The sequence below is a fragment of the Macaca fascicularis genome, chromosome 11 (genome assembly GCF_037993035.2).
Source record: "Macaca fascicularis isolate 582-1 chromosome 11, T2T-MFA8v1.1".
Classification (NCBI taxonomy): domain Eukaryota; kingdom Metazoa; phylum Chordata; class Mammalia; order Primates; family Cercopithecidae; genus Macaca; species Macaca fascicularis.
The window spans coordinates 64,171,786-64,193,193 of NC_088385.1; the positions used below are offsets into that span (position 1 = coordinate 64,171,786).

The following is a 21,408-nucleotide window of genomic DNA, read 5'->3' on the forward strand; positions in this document are numbered from 1 at the left end:
CCATCACCACGCCCATCTAATTTTTGTATTTTTAGTAGAGGCGACGACCCACATGTTGGCCAGGCTGCTCTTGAACTCCTGACCTCAAATGATTCACCCACCTCGGCCTCCCAAAGTGCTCGGATTACAGGTGTGAACCACCGCACCCAGTCCCCTGGCTAATTTTTGAACTTTTTTGTAGAGATGGTGTTTCGCCATGCTGCCCAAGCTGGTCTTGAATTCCTGAACCCAAGTGATCCACCTGCCTTTTCCTCCCAAAATGCTAGGTATAGGTGTGCACCACACCTGCTTCACATATTTGGAACTATTACTAAATGTATAAACATTTATGATCATTGTCCTCTTGAAGAACTGACTCCTTTTGCATCATTAAATAAACTGCTTATATCCATGGTAATTTTTCTTGTTCTGATATCTACTTTAATATTAATACAGTAAAATCTTGATTTCTTCTAATTGCTATTTGCATGGTATATCGTCTTTCATCCTTCTACTTTTAGTCTGTGTATTTAAATATATTTAAAAGTTTCTTGCAGACAGCATGCGGCCAGGTCTTGCTTTTAGATACGAGTTGATAATTTTCACCTATTGGTAGTGGTGATTAGATTGTTTGTATTTAGATTATTGATATGGTTGGATTTAAATCGACCACACTTGTCCAATATGTTCATTTTCCTTCTTCTCTTATCTTTTAGATTAATTAAGCATTCTTATGATTCAATTTTATCTCCTTTATTGGCTTACTAGCTATACCTCTTTGCTTTTTTAAGAAGTGGTTTATCGGCCGGGCGCGGTGGCTCAAGCCTGTAATCCCAGCACTTTGGGAGGCCGAGACAGGCGGATCACGAGGTCAGGAGATTGAGACCATCCTGGCTAACACGGTGAAACCCCGTCTCTACTAAAAAATACAAAAAACTAGCCGGGCGAGGTGGCGGGCGCCTGTAGTCCCAGCTACTCGGGAGGCTGAGGCAGGAGAACGGCATAAACCCGGGAGGCGCAGCTTGCAGTGAGCTAAGATCCGGCCACCGCACTCCAGCCTGGGCGACAGAGCGAGACTCCGTCTCAAAAAAAAAAAAAAAAAAAAAAAAAGAAGTGGTTTATTTAGTATATACTTTTATCATAATCTATCTTAAAGTAATATACCACTTCATATATAAGAATCATAAAACAATATACAGTTGACTCTTGAACAACACAGGTTTGAACTGCATAGGTCCACTTATATGTGAATTATTTTCAGTAAATATATATATATATATATGTGTGTGTGTGTGTGTGTTTTGTTTTTTTTATTTAAGACAGAGTGTCACTCCTGTCGCTCAGGCTGGAGTGTAGTGGCGTGATCTCAGATCACTGCAACCTCTGCCTCCCGGGTTCAAGCGATTCTCCTGCCTCAGCCTCCCTAGTAACTGGGATTACAGGTATGCACCACCATGCCTGGCTAATTTTGAATTTTTAGTAGAGACAGGATTTCACCATGTTGGCCAGTCTGGTCTCGGAACTCCTGACCTCAGGTGATCAACCTGCCTCGGCCTCCTAAAGTGCTAGGATTACAGGCATGAGCCACTGTGCCTGGTCTCAGTAAATACATTGGGAATTTTTTTTTTTTTTTTTTTTTTTTTTTTTGAGGCGGAGTCTCGCTCTGTAGCCCAGGCTGGAGTGCAGTGGCCGGATCTCAGCTCACTGCAAGCTCCGCCTCCCGGGTTCACGCCATTCTCCTGCCTCAGCCTCCCGAGTAGCTGGGACTATAGGCGCCCGCCACCTCGCCCGGCTATTTTTTGTATTTCTTAGTAGAGACGGGGTTTCACCGTGTTAGCCAGGATGGTCTCGATCTCCTGACCTCGTGATCCATCCATCTCGGCCTCCCAAAGTGCTGGGATTACAGGCTTGAGCCACCGCGCCCGGCCACATTGGGAATTTTTTTGGAGATTTGCAACAATTTGAAAAAAACTTGCAGACAAACTGTGCACCACAGAAATATTTTTCTAAATTAAGAAAAAGGTATGCCAGCCTGATCAACATAGTGAGACCCCCGTCTCTTAAAAAAAAAAATTTTTTTTTTAAATTAGCCAGGCATGGAAACCAAGCAGCAGGGAGCTAAGGTGGGAAGATCGCTTGAGCCAGTAAGTTCAAGGCTACAGTGAGCCCTCATTGTGCCACTGTACTCCAGCCTGAGCAACAGAGACTGCAGGAAAGGAAAGGAATAAGGAAAAAGGAAGGGAAGGGGAAAGGAAAGAGGAAAGGAAAGGAAAAAGGAAAGGAAAGGAAAGGAAGGAAAGAAAAGAAAATGCGGCTTTTATATGGATGCAGGATTGCTCTAAGAAAGGCATAGGGCCGGGCGCGGTGGCTCACGCCTGTAATCCCAGAATTTTGGGAGGCCGAGGCGGGCAGATCACCTGAGGTCGGGAGTTGGAGACCAGCTTGACCAACATGGAGAAACCCCGTCTCTACTAAAAATACAAAATTATCCGGGCGTGGTGGCACATGCCTGTAATCCCAGCTACTCAGGAGGCTGAGGCAGGAGAATCACTTGAACCCGGGAGGAGGAGGTTGCGGTGAGCTGAGATCGCGCCATTGCACTCCAGCCTGGGCAATAAGAGCGAAACTCTGTCTCAAAAAAAAAAAAAAAAAAAAAAAAAGAGCATAAAGTGAGCACACTGGCTCATGCCTGTAATCCCCACACTTTGGGAAACTGAGGCAGGAGGATCATTTGAGGCCAGGAGTTCAAGATCAGCCTGGCCAACAATGCAAGTCGCTGTTGCTACAAAAATTAAAAACCAGCTGGGTGTGGTGGCATGCACCTGTAGTCCCAGCTATTCAGGAGGCTGAGGCAGGAGAACCACTTGAGCCCAGGAGTTCAAGGCTGCAGTGCGTCATTACTGTGCCATTATACACTCCAGCCTGGGTGACAAAGTGAGACCCTGTCTCCAAAAAAAAAGCCTAAGAAAGGCATACCTATAGACTCTAATATGATTCAAGAAAAAGAAGTAATTATATGACAACCAAAGCAAAAGGAAGATGAAGGATCTAAAGCCAGAGAATTTAATGCCAGCAAAGATAGTTTCATAATTTTAGAAAGAGATTGAGTTTTTAAAATGTCAAGATAACAGAAGCAGCAGCTTTTGCCAACCAAGAAGCAACAGATGAGTTTCCAGACACCATTAAGAAAATCACTAAGAGCCTGGGCAACATGGCAAAACCCTGTCTCTACCAAAAATACAAAAATTAGCCAGGCACGGTGGTGTAGGCCTGCAGTCCCAGCTACTCGGAGGATAAGGTGGGAGGATTGCTTGAGCCTGGGAGGCAGAGGTTGCAATGAGCCACTGCACTCCAACCTGGGAGACAGTAAGACTCTGTCTCAAAAAAAAAAAAAAAAAAAAAAAAGGCAAAACAGTCAAACATAAATTATGGTGCATTTCTGTAAAGTTACAAGTGTGCCTGCCTCTCCTTTCCCCTCCTCCCTCTTCCATCCCTGAGAAAGCAAGACCAACCCCTCTTCTTCCTCTTCAGCCTACTCAATGTGAAGACAAGAATGAAGACTTTTATGATGATCCGCTTTCACTTACTAGTAAATGTATTTTCTCTTCCTTATGATTTTCTTAACATTTTCTTTTCTCTTACTGCATTGTAAGAATATGATACATAATACATATATGAAATATGTTTTAATCAACTGTGGTTATTGTTAAGGCTATTAATCAACTGTTTAATCAACTGCTTAACTGTTAATGAACTGTTTATGTTACTGGTAAGGCTTCTAGTCAACAGTAGACTATTAATAGTTAAGTTTCTCTGGAGTCAAAAGTTATATGTGGATTTTTGACTGCATGGGGGGTCAATATCCCTAACCCCCACATTGTTCATGGGCCAATTTGACCTTGTACTACTATTTCACCTCTCCCAATCTTTTGGACAACTGCTGTCATCCATTTTATTTCTGCACGTTATAAACACCACAGAAGTTTTATTATTTTTGTTTTGAACAATTATCTTTTAAATTTTTTTCCAAATAAAATAATTAATATTTTCTCCACAGATTTCTAATGATCTGCATTATTTTATTTCTTTTTTTTTGATACAGAGTCTTGCTCCGTTGCCCAGGCTGGGGTGCAGTGGTGCTACGTTGGCTCACTAAATCTCTGCCTCTTGGTTCAAGCAGTTCTCCCGCCTCAGCCTCCTGAGTAGCTGGGACTACAGGCGCATGCCACTATGCCCAGCTAGTTTTTTTGTATTCTGAGTAGAGATGGGGTTTTACCATGTTGGCCAGGCTGGTCTCGAACTCCTGGCCTCAAGTGATCCACCCACCTTGGCCTCCCAAAGTACTGGAATTACAGGCGTAAGCCACTGCGCCCAGCCTGCATTATTTCAGTTCTGTCTAAATTTTGATTTGGCGTAGTTTTCTCCTGCCTTTAACACTTTCTGTAGCAGTGGTCTGATGGTGGTGAATTCTGTCAGCTTTTGTTATGTTTTTAAAAGGCCTTATTTCATCTACACTTTTTATTGTGACATAATTCATATACCATGCAATTCACCAATTTCAAGTACACAATTCTATGGCTTTTAGTATATTCAGAGTTACACTTCCATAATCAAAATCAATTTTAGAACACTTTATCATCCCCAAAAGAAACCTTATACTCATTAGAAACAACTTCTGATTAAGGGTAGGGGGAACGGGGTATAGGGAGAGATTTGTTAAAGGATACAAAATTACAGCTAGATAGGAGGAATAAGCTCTAATGTTCTATACCACTGCGGCACAACTATAATTAACAATAATTTTTAGTTTCCAGTAACTAAGAGGATACTAAATGGTCCCAATGCAACAAAATAATAAAATTTTAGACAGATATGCTAATTACCCTCATCTGATCATTACACATTAGAGTATCAAAACATCACTATGTAACCCATAAATATATACAATTATTATGTCAATTTTTTTAAAAGGCTGAGTGTAGAGGCATGTGCCTATACTCCCAGTTACTTAGGAGGCTGAGGCTGGAGGATTGTCAGAGCCTGAGTTCAATGCTGTAGTGAGCTAGGATCACACCACTGCGCTCCAACCTGGGCAAAGCAAGGCTCCATCTCTTTAAAAAACAAAAACAAAAACAAAAAAAGGCAAAAGAATGAATTTCCCATTTTCTCCCAATTCCCAGCCCTAAGCCACTAATGTTTTGCCCATCCTGGACAGTTTCCTCTTCAATTTTGAAAGGTATTTTTGCTGCATATAAAATTTTAGGTTGATAGGTTTTCTCATCTAGCATTTTAATGTTATCTCTCAGAATCATTAGCTTGCAATGATTCTGATAAAAAGTTTGCTGTAATTCTTACCTTATGTATTAGTTTGCTAGGGCTGTCATATGAAAATAGCACAGACTGGGTGTTTTTGTTTTTTTTGTTTTTTGTCTTTTTTTCAGATGGAGTGTTACTCTGTCACCCACATTGAAGTGCAGTGGTGTGATCTCAGCTCATTGCAACCTCCACCTCCCGGGCTCAAGCAATTCTCCTGCCTCAGCCTCCAGAGTAGCTGGGATTACAGGCGCACATCACCATGCTGGCTAATATTTTTGCATTTTTAGTAGAGATAGGGTTTCACCACGTTGGCCAGGCTGGTGTTGAACTCCTGACCTGAGGTGATTTGCCTGCCTCCCGCCTCCCAAAGTGCTGAGATTATAGGCATCAGCCCCCACGCGCAGCCTACAGGCTGGGTGTCTTAAAAAGAAATTTATTTTCTCACAGTTCTAGATGCTGGAAGTCCAAGATCAAGGTGTTCACAGATTTGGTTTCTCCCAAGGGCTCTCTCCTTGACATCCAGATGGCCATTTCACTGTGTCCTCATATGGTCTTTGCTTGGTGCACATATATGCCCATGCCCCAGTATCCCCCTGTGAATCTAAATTTCTTCTTCTTAAAGGGACACGAGGCTAGGTGCAGTGGCTCACATCTGTAATCTCAGCACTTTGGGAGGCCGAGGTGGGCGGATCATGAGGTCAGGAGTTTGAGACCAGCCTGGCCAATATAGTGAAACCCTGTCTCTACTAAAAATACAAAAATTAGCTGGGCGTGGTGGCAGGCACCCGCAATCCCAGCTACTCAGGAGGCTGAGGCAGAAGAACTGCTTGAACCCAGGAGGTGGAGGTTGCAGTGAGTGGAGATTGCACCACTGCACTCCAGCTTGGGCGACACAGCAAGATTCCATCTTAAAAAACAAAAACAAAACCAAAAAACATATATATCAGTGATAAAGAGTAAATCTTCAGTGAGTTTTCCAGATCTGTGGGATTACAGTTTTTACTAAAATTAAAAAACTTCAGCCATTATTTCTTCAAATATTTGCCTCCCTTCCCACTTTCCTAAGACTCCAATTACACATATTTTTAGACTTCTTGATGTTGTTCCACTGCTCACTGACACTCTTCACTTATTTTTTTTTTGTTTATCTATGTTTTATTTAGAGACAGGCTCTTTCTCTGTTGCCCCGTCTGGAGTGCCGTGGTATGATGTTGGTTCACCGCAGCCTTAAACTCCTGGGTTCAAGCGATCCTCCCACCCTGGTTTCCCAAAGTGCTGGGATTATGTGTTGGTACCAGCCAGTACACCCAGTCTTTTTTTCCATATTACATTTTGAGTAAGTTTCATTTGCTATGTCTTCAAGTTCACTAATTTTTTCTTCTGCTGTGCCTATCTGCTATAAATCCTGGGCACTATATTTCTCATCTCAGACACAGCAGTTTTCATTTTTAAAAGTTAGATTTTGGTCATTTTTATATTTTCCATGTCTCTACTTAACATGCATTTTCTGAATCATTTCTGGGTCTATTTCTATTGACTGTTTTTGTCCTCATTATGGACTGTGTTCTCTAATTCTTTGTATGCCTGATAATTTGTGACCAGATGCCAAATGTAAATTTTACACTGTTGGTTTCTAGTTTTAAAATATTCCTTTAACTAATTTGGGGCTTTTTTGTTGTTATTGTTTTGTTTTGTTTTGTCTGAGACGGAGTCTAGCTCTGTCGCCCAGGCTGCAGTGTAGTGGCACGATCTCGGCTCACTGCCAGCTCTGCTTCCTGGGTTCATGCTATTCTGCTGCCTCAGCCTCCAGAGTAGCTGGGACTACGGGTGCCTGCCACCATGCCCAGCTAATTTTTTTGTATTTTTAGTAGAGACGGGGTTTCACCGTGTTAGCCAAGATGGTCTCTATCTCCTGACCTCATGATCCGCCCACCTTGGCCTCCCAAAGTGCTGGCATTATAGGCGTGAGCCACCACGCCTGTCCTTGGCTTTGTTTTGAGACTCAGTGACTTAGAAATAGTTTGATCCTTCTGAGGCTTGTTTTTATGCTTTATTAGGTTAGTTTTTGACAGCCTTTACATTGGAGCTAATCTAGTATCACTACTGAGGCAATACCCTTCTAAGGACGCAACTCAATATCCCAGGTGTTAGGTGTTTCTACTCTGGTTAGTAGAAATAAAAAATACTCATGGCCCTTTATTCCTTGACTGTTCTAACTAATCCTTTCCAGAAGTCTTTCTCTGACCTTGAGTAGTTTCCTCACACCAGTGAACTGATCAGTACTCAGCTAAAGCATCTATGACAGGAAAGTTCAATAGAACTTTCTGTGATGATGAAACTGGCTATTAAGTACTTGAATTGTAGTTAGTGTAACTGAGGAACTCAATTTTTATTTAAATATCCACATGTAGCTAGTGGCTACTGTATTGTACAGTGTACGTTTAGGGGAACCCTCTGCAAATTTCCAGAGCTCTCTTTTTCTTAAGAAGCTCTCACCTGGGCCGGGCGCGGTGGCTCAAGCCTGTAATCCCAGCACTTTGGGAGGCCGAGACGGGCAGATCATGAGGTCAGGAGATCGAGACCATCCTGGCTAATACGGTGAAACCCCGTCTCTACTAAAAAATACAAAAAACTAGCCGGGCGAAGTGGCGGGTGCCTGTAGTCCCAGCTATTCGGGAGGCTGAGGCAGGAGAATGGCGTGAACCCGAGAGGAGGAGCTTGCAGTGAGCTGAGATCCGGCCACTGCACTCCAGCCTGGGTGACAGAGCAAGACTCCGTCTCAAAAAAAAAAAAAAAAAAAAAAAGAAGCTCTCGCCTCTTAAATATTCTGCCCCACAATCCCAGCTGCCTTGGCTTCTTGATTCCTACCTCTGTCTCCTCAATTCAAGATTGCCAGCTCTGTATGTGTATCCCTCCCGACCCTAGTTTCAACACAGAAACTTTCTTCAGGCTGAAAGGCGGACAATCATAGTGCTCAAACTTCTTTCTTTTCTCTCAGGAATTACTGTTCTGTGCTACTCTTTGTCCAACATCTGAAAACATTTTTTTCATATACTTTGTCCAATTATTCACTTAAGGCAGCAGCATATATCAGCTTCCTGTACACAGCTATTACCAGAACTGTAAGTTCCCTTCCACTGAGTCTCTTTCAATCATTATTTTTTATTTCTAAAATAATTTAATCGCTTATTTTACAAACCAACCAGTCTTGCTTTATTCTCTCATTTCTTATTCTTGGTCTTTATTCACTGTTCTATTTCATTAAATATATTTATTTTATGTTCTATATTCAATAATTCCAACACCGAAAGTTTCTCTGGGTCTGTTTCAGTTGTTTCTATTGATGCTGGTTCACAGAACCTTGTTTCTTTTGTTATTTTTTTTCGTTTTTTGGTTACTATTATAAGCTCACATATGTTGGTAATCTATCTTTAAGAATTATTTGAAGCCAGGGTTGAGGTATATTCCACCAGGGATGATCTGAGTTTGCATCTCTCAGGTGCCTGTAAGCACTCTATCAACTTGGATCTACTTAAAAAAAAAAAATTCCATGTGTGTATATATATATTATATATATATATACACATATATATACACATATTTATATATATATATATATATTTTCTGCTTAACTTTTTAAGCAGAAAATACATTTTCTTAGTTCAAAAAACTCTAAACTAGTTCCCTTCCCCTTCCTGTTAGTTAGGCCTAACACTTCAACTAGCACGGTATGTAGTAAAGAATTTAACCTTGCCCAAAGAGAGGTCTGGCATTTGCCCTTAGCTCTTAGGAAGTAATGTTAAACTCTTTGAATATCCTCTTGATAATGATTTATTAGGAGACTTAAGCCATGACAGTAAGTCTACCAATATGATTTATGGTAGGGACTTTATGTTACATACTATCAACTCAACCTCAGGAAGGGCTGGAGACTGAGGTCAGCCACTTTGCCAATTATATCTATGTGATGGAGCCCCAGTAAAAATTCAGGACATCAAGGCTTACGTAGCCTCCTTGGTTGGCAATACTCCATGTGTATTACCACACAACACTGACAGGAGGAGTTACACTATCCATGACTCCACTGGGAAAGGAAAACTGGAAGCTCAGCATCTGAAACCCTCCTGGACTCTGCCCATGTATCTCTTCTCTTGGCTGATTTTAATCTGTCTCCCTTCACTGTGAGTATAATAGGTTTAGTGAGTTCTGTGAGTCGTTCTAGCAAACTATGGAACCCGAGGGTGATCCTGCGGAACCCCCCCGCCCCCAGAAACTCTGCAGTTGCTGCCAGAAGTGGGGGGTGGATTTGGGGACTGTTCTCTAACTTTGCACACAGTCAGCAGGGCCAGGGCTGACAATTTGTCTGTCATGGCTAGGACGGGACTAAGAAAGCAACACAAGTGATCTAGAGACTAATTTACAATCTCCTAATTCTAATACAGAAGGATTAGGCAAATAAGTAACCTCAGGTAGTTTTCCTCCTAGCCTCTACTCAAGAACTTTCTTGTCATCTACCCCCACTCTCCCATTTCCCACTTCCTACCCCTACCCCAGCATCTTAACACCATCAAATGATCTCAAGTGTCAGGAATATCAAATGTAGCTCCACCTCTTAAAAGCTGAAGGACCCTAGTTCTGAATTAAGATCTCTGGGGCAAACATAACTCTTGTGCAAAGTGTCATGAGAATTTGGAAAATGAGGTTAACAGCTCTGCAGATAATATGTGATTCTGGTTCTGAAAGTCACCTAAAAGACTTTCATCATAAATTGATGCGAACTCAATTTTATTGAGAGTGTAAAACTACATCATCAGGCCATCAGGGACAGACTTTAGCTCAAGTAAGCCACCGTTCTAGCATGCCAGTAATAAGTAAGCACTAACTTTGTTATGCAGCGAAAACTTGGATGGCTATTTCAGAAATCTAGCATGTCTTTTTTTGTACATTCAATTTGTAGTCTGTGTCATTTTAGTCTCCAAAATATAATTTCAAGTAAGACTATAAATACTTAGAATTTTTACCATTCGAAAAGGCACAAAACAGAAAATCCCCAACACCTAAGATCCCTCTTTCCCACACTGTTACCCTATCAGCCAACAGGTCTGCCCCATGGTAAGATGGATGAGGGCAGTAGGAACAGTTCATAAGATTTCACAGGAAACAAGATCTTTGCTCCTGCCCTTACCATTGAAATCTGGAATTTAAAAATACATATATGAAATTTAAAAGCAACAGAAATTCAAAGTAATACAAGAAGAAGTAGTCAATTAATTTCTTATTTTCTCCCAAGATAACTCTTTGAGTGCAGGGACTATGTTTTAAATTATAAGCACCTTCAAAACAGGTTAAATAAATACAAAATAAAATAGTACATATAAATTAGTAAGAATTTGATAGCCTAAATCTTAGAAAGTTTCCTAAAAAATGTAATTTTCAACTGGCTTTTTCAAGGAGTAATAGCAAAGAGAGAGTGCTATGGTTTGGCTCTGTGTCCCCACCCAAATCTCATCTTGAATTATAATCCCCACATGTGTGAGGGAGGGAGGCTTATTGGATCATGGGGGTGGTTCCCCCCCTGCTGTTCTCATGCTAGTGAGTGAGTTCTCACAAGATCTGATGGTTTTATTACATAAGTGTCTGGCATTTCCCCTGCTTGCACTCGCAAAGACATACATGCCTGCTTCCCCTTCCGCCATGACAGTATGTTTCCTGAGGCCTCCCCAGGCATGCGGAACTTCCTGTGAGCCAATTAAACCTCACTGGGCACGGTGGCTCACGCCTGTAATCACAGGACTTTGGGAGGCCAAGAAGGGCAGATCACCTGAGGTCGGGAGTTTGAGACCAGCCTAACCAACATGGAAAAACCCCATCTCTACTAAAAATACAAAATTAGTCAGGCATGGTGGTGCATGCCTGTAATCCCAGCTATTTGGAAGGCTGAGGCAGGAGAATAGCTTGAACCCGGGAGGTGGAGGTTAAGGAGAGCCAAGATCATGCCACTGCACTCCAGCCTGGACAACAAGAGTGAAACTCCATCTCAAAAGAAAAATAAAATAAAATAAACCTCTTTCTTTGATAAATTACCCAGTCTCAGATATATGTTTATAGCAGTGTGAAGATGGACTAATACAGAGGGCAAGATAACTAAGAAGGGAGCAAAAGCACAAGGGAAAAATAGTTAAATTTAGTCTAGTTTGACTTGGTTGATACAGTTCAAAGAAACAGGCTAATGTCAGGACAACAGTCAGTGAGCAAAGATGATACAAGCTGCTGAGAAATATGGGATTTATGCAACTGAGAGCCACTGTTACAGGGAAATGAATGGAATGATAATAAATCACTGAGCAGTGATATGCCATTTTCTGGGCCAGTAGAACTAGAAAGCAGCAACAGAAGACTAAAATTTGTTCTGGTTCAAAATATAAAAATATTTCATCATTACTCCAAGAATGGGAACCAAATATATACCATTACTTTTTTTTTTTTTTTGAGATGGAGTCTCGCTCTGTCGCCCAGGCTGGAGTGCAGTAGCGCGATCTCGGCTCACTGCAAGCTCCGCCTCCCGGGTTCATGCCATTCTCCTGCCTCAGCCTCCTGAGTAGCTGGGACTACAGGCCCCCGCTACCACGCCCGGCTAATTTTTTTTGTATTTTAGTAGAGACGGGGTTTCACCGTGATAGCCAGGATGCTCTCAATCTCCTGATCTCATGATCCCCCCCGTCTCGGTCTCCCAAAGTGCTGGGATTACAGGCATGAGCCACCGCGCCCAGCCACCTTTTTTTTTGTTTTTTTTTTTTTAAAGATACACACACACAAACTCAGAGACAGTCAACAAAGTAAGGCAGGCAAACAAAGTTTTACCCTCTTCAGTGCCTAATTGATTAACCGCTACCCTTTTTCTGCCTACAGTAACATAAAAGGGTTAACTGTTTAAAGAAGTAAAGAACACCGAAGTAGCTGTGTATTCATATATCAAAAAGAAAAAAAGCAGTGATATCAAGGGAGAGAAAAATATTTTCATGAAAGACGGGATGCAGAAAAAAACAGAATGAAAACAAAAGAGAAACATCAGTTCTGATGTCCTGCAAGACAGAAAAGGGAAGAAATATCATTCAAAATAACTGCCTTGCTCATAGGTTTTGTCGTTCTTCTTCCAAGCCTACAGTCTGTAACAAGATGAGAAGACAGACAATGAGAAGAAATACTCTCAAACAAAACAAGCCAATCCCCCACAACCCAAACCCCCAAAACAGAGAATTTCAAGGTATCTCCAAATATTCACGTCACATTTATAACTAAAATGAATCTTGATTTAACACGGTGCTTCTCATAGAGATTTCTCTTTCACCTTTCCTAAATGAGTAACATCAATGCAACAACTATAAAAACAAATGGTAAATATAATCAGAAAAGCCAGTATAACATAATATCTTTGAGCATAGTCTAAGGGAAGAACATGGCATAGCTTCTCTCTGTCCCACTGCTGCTGAAACAAAATAACAGTAATCCAAAAGTCTGAATGCTTTTACAACATATCATAGATTGTCCTGTTTTTTTTTTTTGTTTTTTTTTTTAATTTTGAGATGGAGTTTCACTCTTGTTGCCCAGACTGGAGTGCAATGGCGCGAACTCGGCTCACTATAACCTCCGCCTCCCGGGTTCAAGCGATTCTCCTGCCTCAGCCTCCCGAGTAGCTGAGATTACAGGTATGTACCACCACACCTAGCTAATTTTTTATTTTTAGTGGAGATGAGGTTTATCCACATTGGTCAGGCTGGTCTCAAACTCCCAACCTCAGGTGATCCACCCGCCTTGGACTCTCAAAGTGCTGGGATTACAAGCGTGAGCCACTGCGCCCAGCCAATTGTGGCCTGTTCTTATACTATCTCAAAGCCTTCCCAGGATGGGCCAGTGGGATTTAACATGAACCAGATATGTCATCCAAGTTGAAGACAGACACGTGGGTCCTAATGAGCAGTGGTAAAAAAACATTACTGCTCCATTCAACTCCCAACAATGATAAATAATTCAGGAAAAGAACTGCCGCAATACAGAGCACAGCAGCAGGATTTAAAAATAGAACACAGGCTAGAAAGCCTTGGGGCGGGGGTGTTGGGGGGAATCAGGAGTCATAGAGAAAATGGATTTCTGTCAACAAATTCCCAAGTTCTTTGCAATAAAGGGTGCTGCTGAAATTGTCACACAAACCAAATACCAAACTCTAATGTACTTTCTCAAAAACCAAGTATTTTTCAGGAATTTGGCAAATCTGATTAACAAGAGAGCTAATAAACAACGGTACTATTTGGAAAGAGCAGTTATGATAGAGAAAGCAAATCTAAATCACATAGGAAGTATATTTTTTAAAAAATAAGAAGGGATTAAAACTCGATTTTCCACACCACCAAATTATAGCTAACATCAATTTAGACTTTTCCTAATTATGCCTCTAGTACTGAGATAGCATTCAAGATTTTGCTATTCCTTTTTCCACCTCTAATAGATCCTACAACTCAACACACGCGAATGCAAGAGTCTCACCAATCAATAAAAAGGGTAGCTTGAAAACCAAACAAAATCCATGATTATGGTCTTCCCAGATTTAAATTAAACTCCAGCTCTGGCCAAGCATGGTGGCTTGTGCCTGTAATCCCAGCACTTTGGCGGGAGGCCAACGTGGGAGGATCACTTGAGGCCAGGAGATTGCCCATAGCCTGGGCAATGTAGTGAGACTCTCATCTCTACAAAAAATTAGCCGGACATGGTGGCATGTGCCTGTAGTCCTAGCTACTTGGGAGGCTGAGGTGAGAGAATCACTTGAGCCAAGGAGTTTGAGGCTGCAGTAAGCTACGACTGTGCTGCTGCACTTCAACTTGGGTGACAAAGCAAGACTCTGTCTCTAAAAAAAGTAGTAAGAATAGAGGCTGGGTATGGTGGTTCACGCCTGTAATCCCAGCACTTTGGGAGGCCGAGGCGGGCAGATCACCTGAGGAGGGGAGTTTGAGACCAGCCTGAACAACATGAAGACATCCTGTCTCTACTAAAAATACAAACTTAGCCAGGTGTGGTGGCACATGCCTATTTGTAATCCCAGCTACTTGGAAGGCTAAGGCAGGAGAATCACTTGAACCCAGGAAGTGGAGGTTGCAGTGAGTCAAGATCATGCCATTGCACTCTAGCCTGGGCAACAAGAACAAAACTCCATCTCAAAAAAAAAAAAAAAAAGACCAGACCAGATATAGTCCAAAGAAATAATACTCTGCATCCAAAACTGCATTTCTCTGCAGCCATTAAAATATACAAGTCTCAAAAATTAAAAATAAATAAAAATATACACCTCTTTTCATATACACCTCAACTCATTTCAGACAACTGGAAATTTTAGGACAATATAAGATAATTTTTATGTCTAATCTCCCTGTAAAAGTATAATATAGAATATAAAACCATAATCTGATCCTTTTATACATTACTTTATCCTAAGTAAGCAAACAAATGGTACTGAAAAAAATTCTTGTTCAGTATAAACTGCAAACCAACATATAGATCAATATGCTCCTGCCTCACCTATTTTTAGAGGAAAAAAATGACTGTATCTCTTCATAGCTGTGCCATTCAACTTAAAGGGCACAAACACCAGAACAGAATGCACTTAGAAGAAGCAGCGTTTTTTCAATTCTTAAATTCTCTAGATTCTATGAGTAAATACTAAACTGTATCTTCAAAGGAGAAACAGGCTGGTTCTTTCAAAATATGGTCCACTTAAAGCACTTCTCCAGGTCAGATCAGCTGCTTTCTTTTTTCTTTTCTTTTTTTTTTTTTTTTTTTGAGATGGAGTCTTCCTCGGTCGCCAGGCTGGAGTGCAGTGGCGCAATCTTGGCTCACTACCACCTCTGACTCCCTGGCTCAAGCGATTCTCCCACCTCAGCCTCCCGAGTAGCTGGGATTATAGGCACACACCACCACGCCCAGCTAATTTTTTTGTATTTTTAGTAGAGTCGGGGTTTCTTTTTTTTTTTTGAGACGGAGTCTCAGGCTGTTGCCCAGGCTGGAGTGCAGTGGTGCGATCTCGGCTCACTGCAAGCTCCGCCTCCTGGGTTCACGCCATTCTCCTGCCTCAGCCTCCTGAGTAGCTAGGACTACAGGCGCCCGCCACCGCGCCTGGCTAATTTTTTGTATTTTTAGTAGAGACGGGGTTTCACTGTGGTCTCGATCTCCTGACCTTGTGATCCGCCCGCCTCGGCCTCCCAAAGTGCTGGGATTACAGGCGTGAGCCACCACGCCTGGCCATATCAGCTGCTTTCTATCCCCTCTCCATTAACCATACAGAGTAAGCCATCATCTCATTCTGTAAACCCAGGCTTTCTTACTATTAACAACAGACAGCATGGTCAAATGGGCCCAGTTTTGAGTTCTGGCACTCTTGGTCTTGGACCTATTCTGGGTCCTTCACTGAAGATAGAACCACTATGACCCTCCTCTGACTTGCCCATGCCCTCAGGGCAAGATGTCCATGGGACCAGAGGACATACCTACCTGAAGACCCTCACTCCACTACTCTCAGCTATGCTCCAGATCCCAGGTTTTCCTGCCTAAGCAGCCCCAAACCCAAATCAGGGCCTTCAGTGGATTTCTTCTCATCTCAAACTTTGTCCTTCCATGGACAATAACCTTCTGTTATACATGTTCCATTGTCTGAATGGTGGGCAAGGGACAAACAACGGGAAGGGTACAGATGGAGACTAGGCTTGTAGGATATCCCTGAACTATCCTATTCTGTCTCAGAAAAATAATTTCCCCTCAAAGTTCTAACAGTTTTTTTTTTTTTAATTTTGATTTACCGGGTGAGGTGGCACATGCCTGTGGTCCCAGCTACTCAGGAAGCTGAGGCAGGAGGTTCACTTGAAGCCAGAAGTTCAAGGCTGTAGTGAAATAAAATTATTAGGTTCCTTTTACAAAAATCTTTATTTATAACTACTAAATATTTAGAAATATGGGGATGGGGGCAGTGGCTCACACCTATAATCCCAACACTTTGGGAGGCTGAGGCAGGCGGATCACCTGAGGTCAGGAGTTCGAGACCAGCCTAGCCAACACGACGAAGCCTCATCTCTACTAAAAAATACAAAAATTAGCCAGGCATGGTGGCAAGTGCCTGTAATCCCAGCTACTTGGGAGGCTGAGACAGAAGAATCACTTGAACTCAGGAGATGGATATTGCAATGAGCCGAGATGACGCCACTGCACTCCAGCCTGGGCAAAAGAATGAGACTTGGTCTCAGAAAAAAAAAAAAAAAATTAAAAATATGGAATGTGGGCTTCCATTCATGCCGTTGCCCAGGGACTGAAGTTGTTAGTAAAACCATGCCCCAAAAAGTTAAACCAGTAACTAACAGAAATTCTTGAGTTTGCAAGATAGTAGATAAGAAAAGAAACAACTTTCTGAAACACTGAAACTCCCTCTGCTTGTAAGATAACAAAACTGGCTGAAATCAGTTGCAACCAATATAGCCAACTAGAGTTCACACTGAAGGAGCTTCACATAGCCTGAACTGCCACCACATGCTTCATATTAACTCCTCCCAAATTTGAACATGGGACCCATGAGTCATGAAGAGAAAACTGGGTACTGCCAAGGACTTTCCAGACCTCCCCTTTCCTTCCACCAATCACCTAGTAATCTCAGAATCTACCTGCTAAACGTGTTCAAATAAAATTACTGCACCAGGAGACAGATTTGAGCTTGACTCCTGTGAGTCAAACTGGCAACACAAGCTTTTCTTTTCTCAAAAACTCAGTGTCATAGTATTGTCTTATAGTGGGCAGCAAGCCCCTTTTGCTTGATAACATTAGGACCATGCCTACCTAGCACTATCACATACCAGTCTTTGTGATCCTAGATAAGTAATCACCTCTCTAAGCCTCTCTTTATCTCACCGTAAAATAAGCAAGCTGAAACCTTTTGGCTGGGTTCAGTGGCTCACACCTGTAATCCCAGACGTCTGGGAGGCCGAGGTGGGTAGATTGCTTGAGGTCAGGAGTTCGAGACCAGCCTGACCAACATGGTAAAACCCCATCTCCACTAAAAATACAAAAATTAGCCAGGTGTGGTGGTGCCTGCCTGTAATCCCAGCTACTCGGGAGGCTGAAGGGAGGCTGAAGCAAGAGAATCTCTTGAACCCAGGAGGTGGAGGTTGCAGTGAGCTGAGATCATGCCACTGCACTCCAGCCTGGGTAACAGAGCAAGACACTGTCTCAACAACAACAACAAAAAACACCTGTCATAGGTTATTAATGTGATTATATAATTTTCAAAGTAATTTTGCAGGGTGTCTGGCCCACAGCAAATGTGTAACAAAAGAAAACTATTATTACATGCTCTGTCATCACTCTGTTTCCTATCATGGGCAAAAAGGGGACATGAAAGGACAAAAAAGTAGAGCCAATTTCAGATAAACTATAATTAAGAGAGCTGTCTGTGGGTCTCATTTTAAGGATTTGCTTTCATGGATTCCATGTTGGTCTGTCTGATGGTATTATTTTTCCTTTTTTTTCTTTTTTTGAGACAGAGTCTTGCTCTGTTGTCCAGGCTGGTATGCAATGGTGCACTCAAGACTCACTGCAGCCTTTACCCCAGGCTCAAGTGATCCTCCCATCTCAGCCTCCCTAGTAGCTGAGACTATAGGCATGTGCCACCACGACTGGCTAATATTTTTTGTATTTTGTAGAGACAAGGTTTTGCCATGTTGCCCAGGCTGGTCTCAAACTCCTGGACTCAAGACATCTTTCTGCTTTGGCCTCCCAAAGTGCTGTGATTACAGGCCACTGCACCCAGCCTATTTTTCATTCTTCTCACTAAAGTGTAAGTTCTGATTCAGCAATTCGACCTCTGGGTATATATTCAAAAGAATAGAAAATAGGGTCTCAAAGAGATATTTGTACATCCATGTTCACAGCAGCATTATTCACAATAGCTACATGGTAGAAGCAAGTGTTTATCAACAAACGAATGGATAAGCAAAATGTGGTATATACATGCAACAGAATAATAGCCTTAAAAAGGAAATTCTGACATATGCTGCAACATGGATAACCTTGACGACATGCTAAAGCCAGTCACAAAACGGCAAATTCTGTATAATTCCACTTATATGAGGTAGTTAGAATATTCAAAATCATAGAAGAAAGTAGAATGATAGTTGCCAGCGCTGGGGGGAAGGGGGAGAGGAGGATGGAGAATTATTGTTTTATGAGTACAGAATTTCTCAGTTTTACAAAATGAAAATAATTATAGAGAAGGATTGGTGGTGATGGCTGCATGACATCATAAATGTATTTAATACCACTGAGCTGTTAAGAGGGTAAATTCTGTTAAGATGGTAAATTTTATGTTATGGTTAAGATGGCAAATTCTGTTATGTGGATTTTAACACAATAAAAAATTGGAAAATCAGACCAGACGCGGTGGCTCATGCCTGTAATCCCAGCACTTTGGGAGGCCGAGGCGGGCAGATCACCTGAGGTCAGAAGTTCGAGACCAGCCTGACCAACATGGACAAACCCCGTCTCTACTAAAAATACAAAATAAGCCTGGCGTGGTGACGCATGCCTGTAATCCCAGCTACTCAGGAGGCTGAGGCAGAAGAATAGCTTGAACCCGGGAGGAGGAGGTTGTGGTGAGCCGAGATCGCACCATTGCACTCCACCAGCCTGGGCAACAAGAGCGAAAAACCTGTCTCAAAAAAAAAAAAAAAAAAAAAATTGGAAAATGAAAAAAAAGATAAACTCAATAAGGGCAGGGATTTTTTTCTGTTTCTTCACTGCTATATCCCTTACTCTCAGGTAATTCTGACACAATGAGTATTTGTTAAGTAAGCTATTGGCCACAAAAAGCAAATATGAAGTGTTTATCTAATATTCCAACATCAATATATAAGCCTATATATGTAATATATACAATATAATATGTAAGCAAGCTTGGCCTGACCAGAAAATAAATTATTTATATATGGCTACTTCACTTAGTGCTTCCTCTAACTTTAGGACAGTTTCCTTAAAAATAAAATTAATGAATATTAGAGTATATATTTAATATAAAGGTATTTCTGATCTCTTCAACTTATCTTCCTCACCTGTCTACATAGGCATACTAATAGTAACTCCATACATAATCTCACCAGAGAGAATTACTAGCATAATTCAATTAACTAAATTGTACTGAAGCTCTGGTTTTAAGCTCCAAATATAATAGGATGTAACAGAAAGAAGTCCAAAAAAGCAGGTAGGAAAACGAAAACTTTCTTCCTGTTTCTCTTGAGTCTTGAATAATTCAATCCTACTAACTCCTAAAAACTCAAAGCCAAGTCTATGAACTATATCCTATACACCATGACACTCTCAAAAACATATTGTGTTTTTCAAATTTCCTTAATCAATCCATTTTTATCTTTCTGATGAAAGTTCATTTCCCAACTAAAGGTTAAAATATTATAGAAGTAAGTGATTCAGAATCAAATCTATTCTGAAACAGATTTAAATGACACTAATATTACACAAAAGACCCTTGCAGGTAGACAGAATGATGGCTGGTAAAAGAGAATTCAGCTACACATGCTGCGAGGCCTAACTGCAAATTAAAGTGTGGCAACAAGGGGGCAGGTTGTAGATGTTCTTTCTGTGTTACACAAGTCCCCAAACTAGCCTGGGTACTTATTCAAAGACACAATAAGATTGCATCCTCCATACTGGTCTGATTCTGAAACTCATCTACAACAAAAGACATCATCTTAAAACTCTCGGTGACCTCAAAATGCTATGAACAAAATACAAATATGATATTCTTGGTCACTGACAAAATAAACCTCTAATAGCCCTAAATTCCACTTAGATGGATTAACACAAATCTTCCCTGAACAGAATTCAAAGCTTTCTTTAAAAAAAAAAAGACACAAAAGCCAAAAAATGACGACATACCAAGACCAAAACTACAAAGCTATAAATGTCCTGAAATGCCTCAAGGTGTGTAATTACTGAAGCTAATTAGTATTCTCAAAATTAAATATCCACTGCAATGCTCAAGGAATTGGAGAGGTGGGCAGAATGAAAGAATGGGCAGGCCGGGCACGGTGGCCCACGCCTGTAATCCCAGCACTTTGGGAGGCAGAGGTGGGAGGATCACCTGAGGTTAGGCGTTTGAGACCAGCCTGGCTAACATGGTGAAACCCCATTTCTACTAAAAATACAAAAAATTAGTCGAGCATGGTGGCACACACCTGTAATCCCAGTTACTTGGGAGGCGGAGGCAGGAGAATCACTTGAACCCAGGAGGCAGAGGTTGCAGTGAGCTGAAATAGGGTCATTGCACTCCAACTTGGGTAAAACTCCCTCTCAAAGAAAAATTAACATAAAAATAAGAAAGAATGGGCAAATGCGGCCGGGCGTGGTGGCCCACGCCTGTAATCCCAGCACTTTGGGAGGCCGAAGCAGGTGGATCACGAGGTCAGGAGTTCAAGACCACCCTGGCCAACATGGTGAAACCCCGTCTCTACTAAAAAATACAAAAATTAGGCCAGGCGCGGTGGCTCAAGCCTGTAATCCCAGCACTTTGGGAGGCCGAGACGGGCGGATCACGAGGTCAGGAGATCGAGACCATCCTGGCTAACATGGTGAAACCCCATCTCTACTAAAAAATACAAAAATTAGGCCGGGCGCGGTGGCTCAAGCCTGTAATCCCAGCACTTTGGGAGGCCGAGACGGGCGGATCACGAGGTCAGGAGATCGAGACCATCCTGGCTAACATGGTGAAACCCCGTCTCTACTAAAAAATACAAAAAAAAAAAAAAAACTAGCTGGGCGAGGTGGTGGGCGTCTTTGGTCCCAGCTACTCGGGAGGCTGAGGCAGGAGAATGGCGTAAACCCAGGAGGCGGAGCTTGCAGTGAGCTGAGATCCGGCCACTGCACTCCAGCCTGGGTGACAGAGCAAGACTCCGTCTCAAAAAAAAAGAAAAAAAAATACAAAAATTAGCTGGGCATGGTGGCGCGCATCTGTAATCCCAGTTACTCGGGAGGCTGAGGCAGGAGAATCTCTTGAATCCAGAAGGCGGAGGTTGCAGT

General features: G+C 41.9%; 1 protein-coding gene across 50 annotated transcripts in view; it reads right to left on the bottom strand.

Annotated features, from left to right (window-relative positions):
* Positions 1-21,408, bottom strand: part of R3HDM2 (R3H domain containing 2) — a 182,395-nt gene that overhangs the window by 115,254 nt on the left and 45,733 nt on the right. For 11 of the 50 annotated variants that reach the window (XM_074007255.1, XM_074007257.1, XM_074007244.1 and 8 more), the window contains one exon: positions 16,137-16,217. The exons of the other annotated variants lie outside the window; for them this stretch is intronic. The gene's annotated coding sequence lies outside the window, so the exon portion shown is untranslated. The remainder of the gene's footprint in view (positions 1-16,136; positions 16,218-21,408) is intronic. 50 annotated transcript variants of the gene reach the window in all.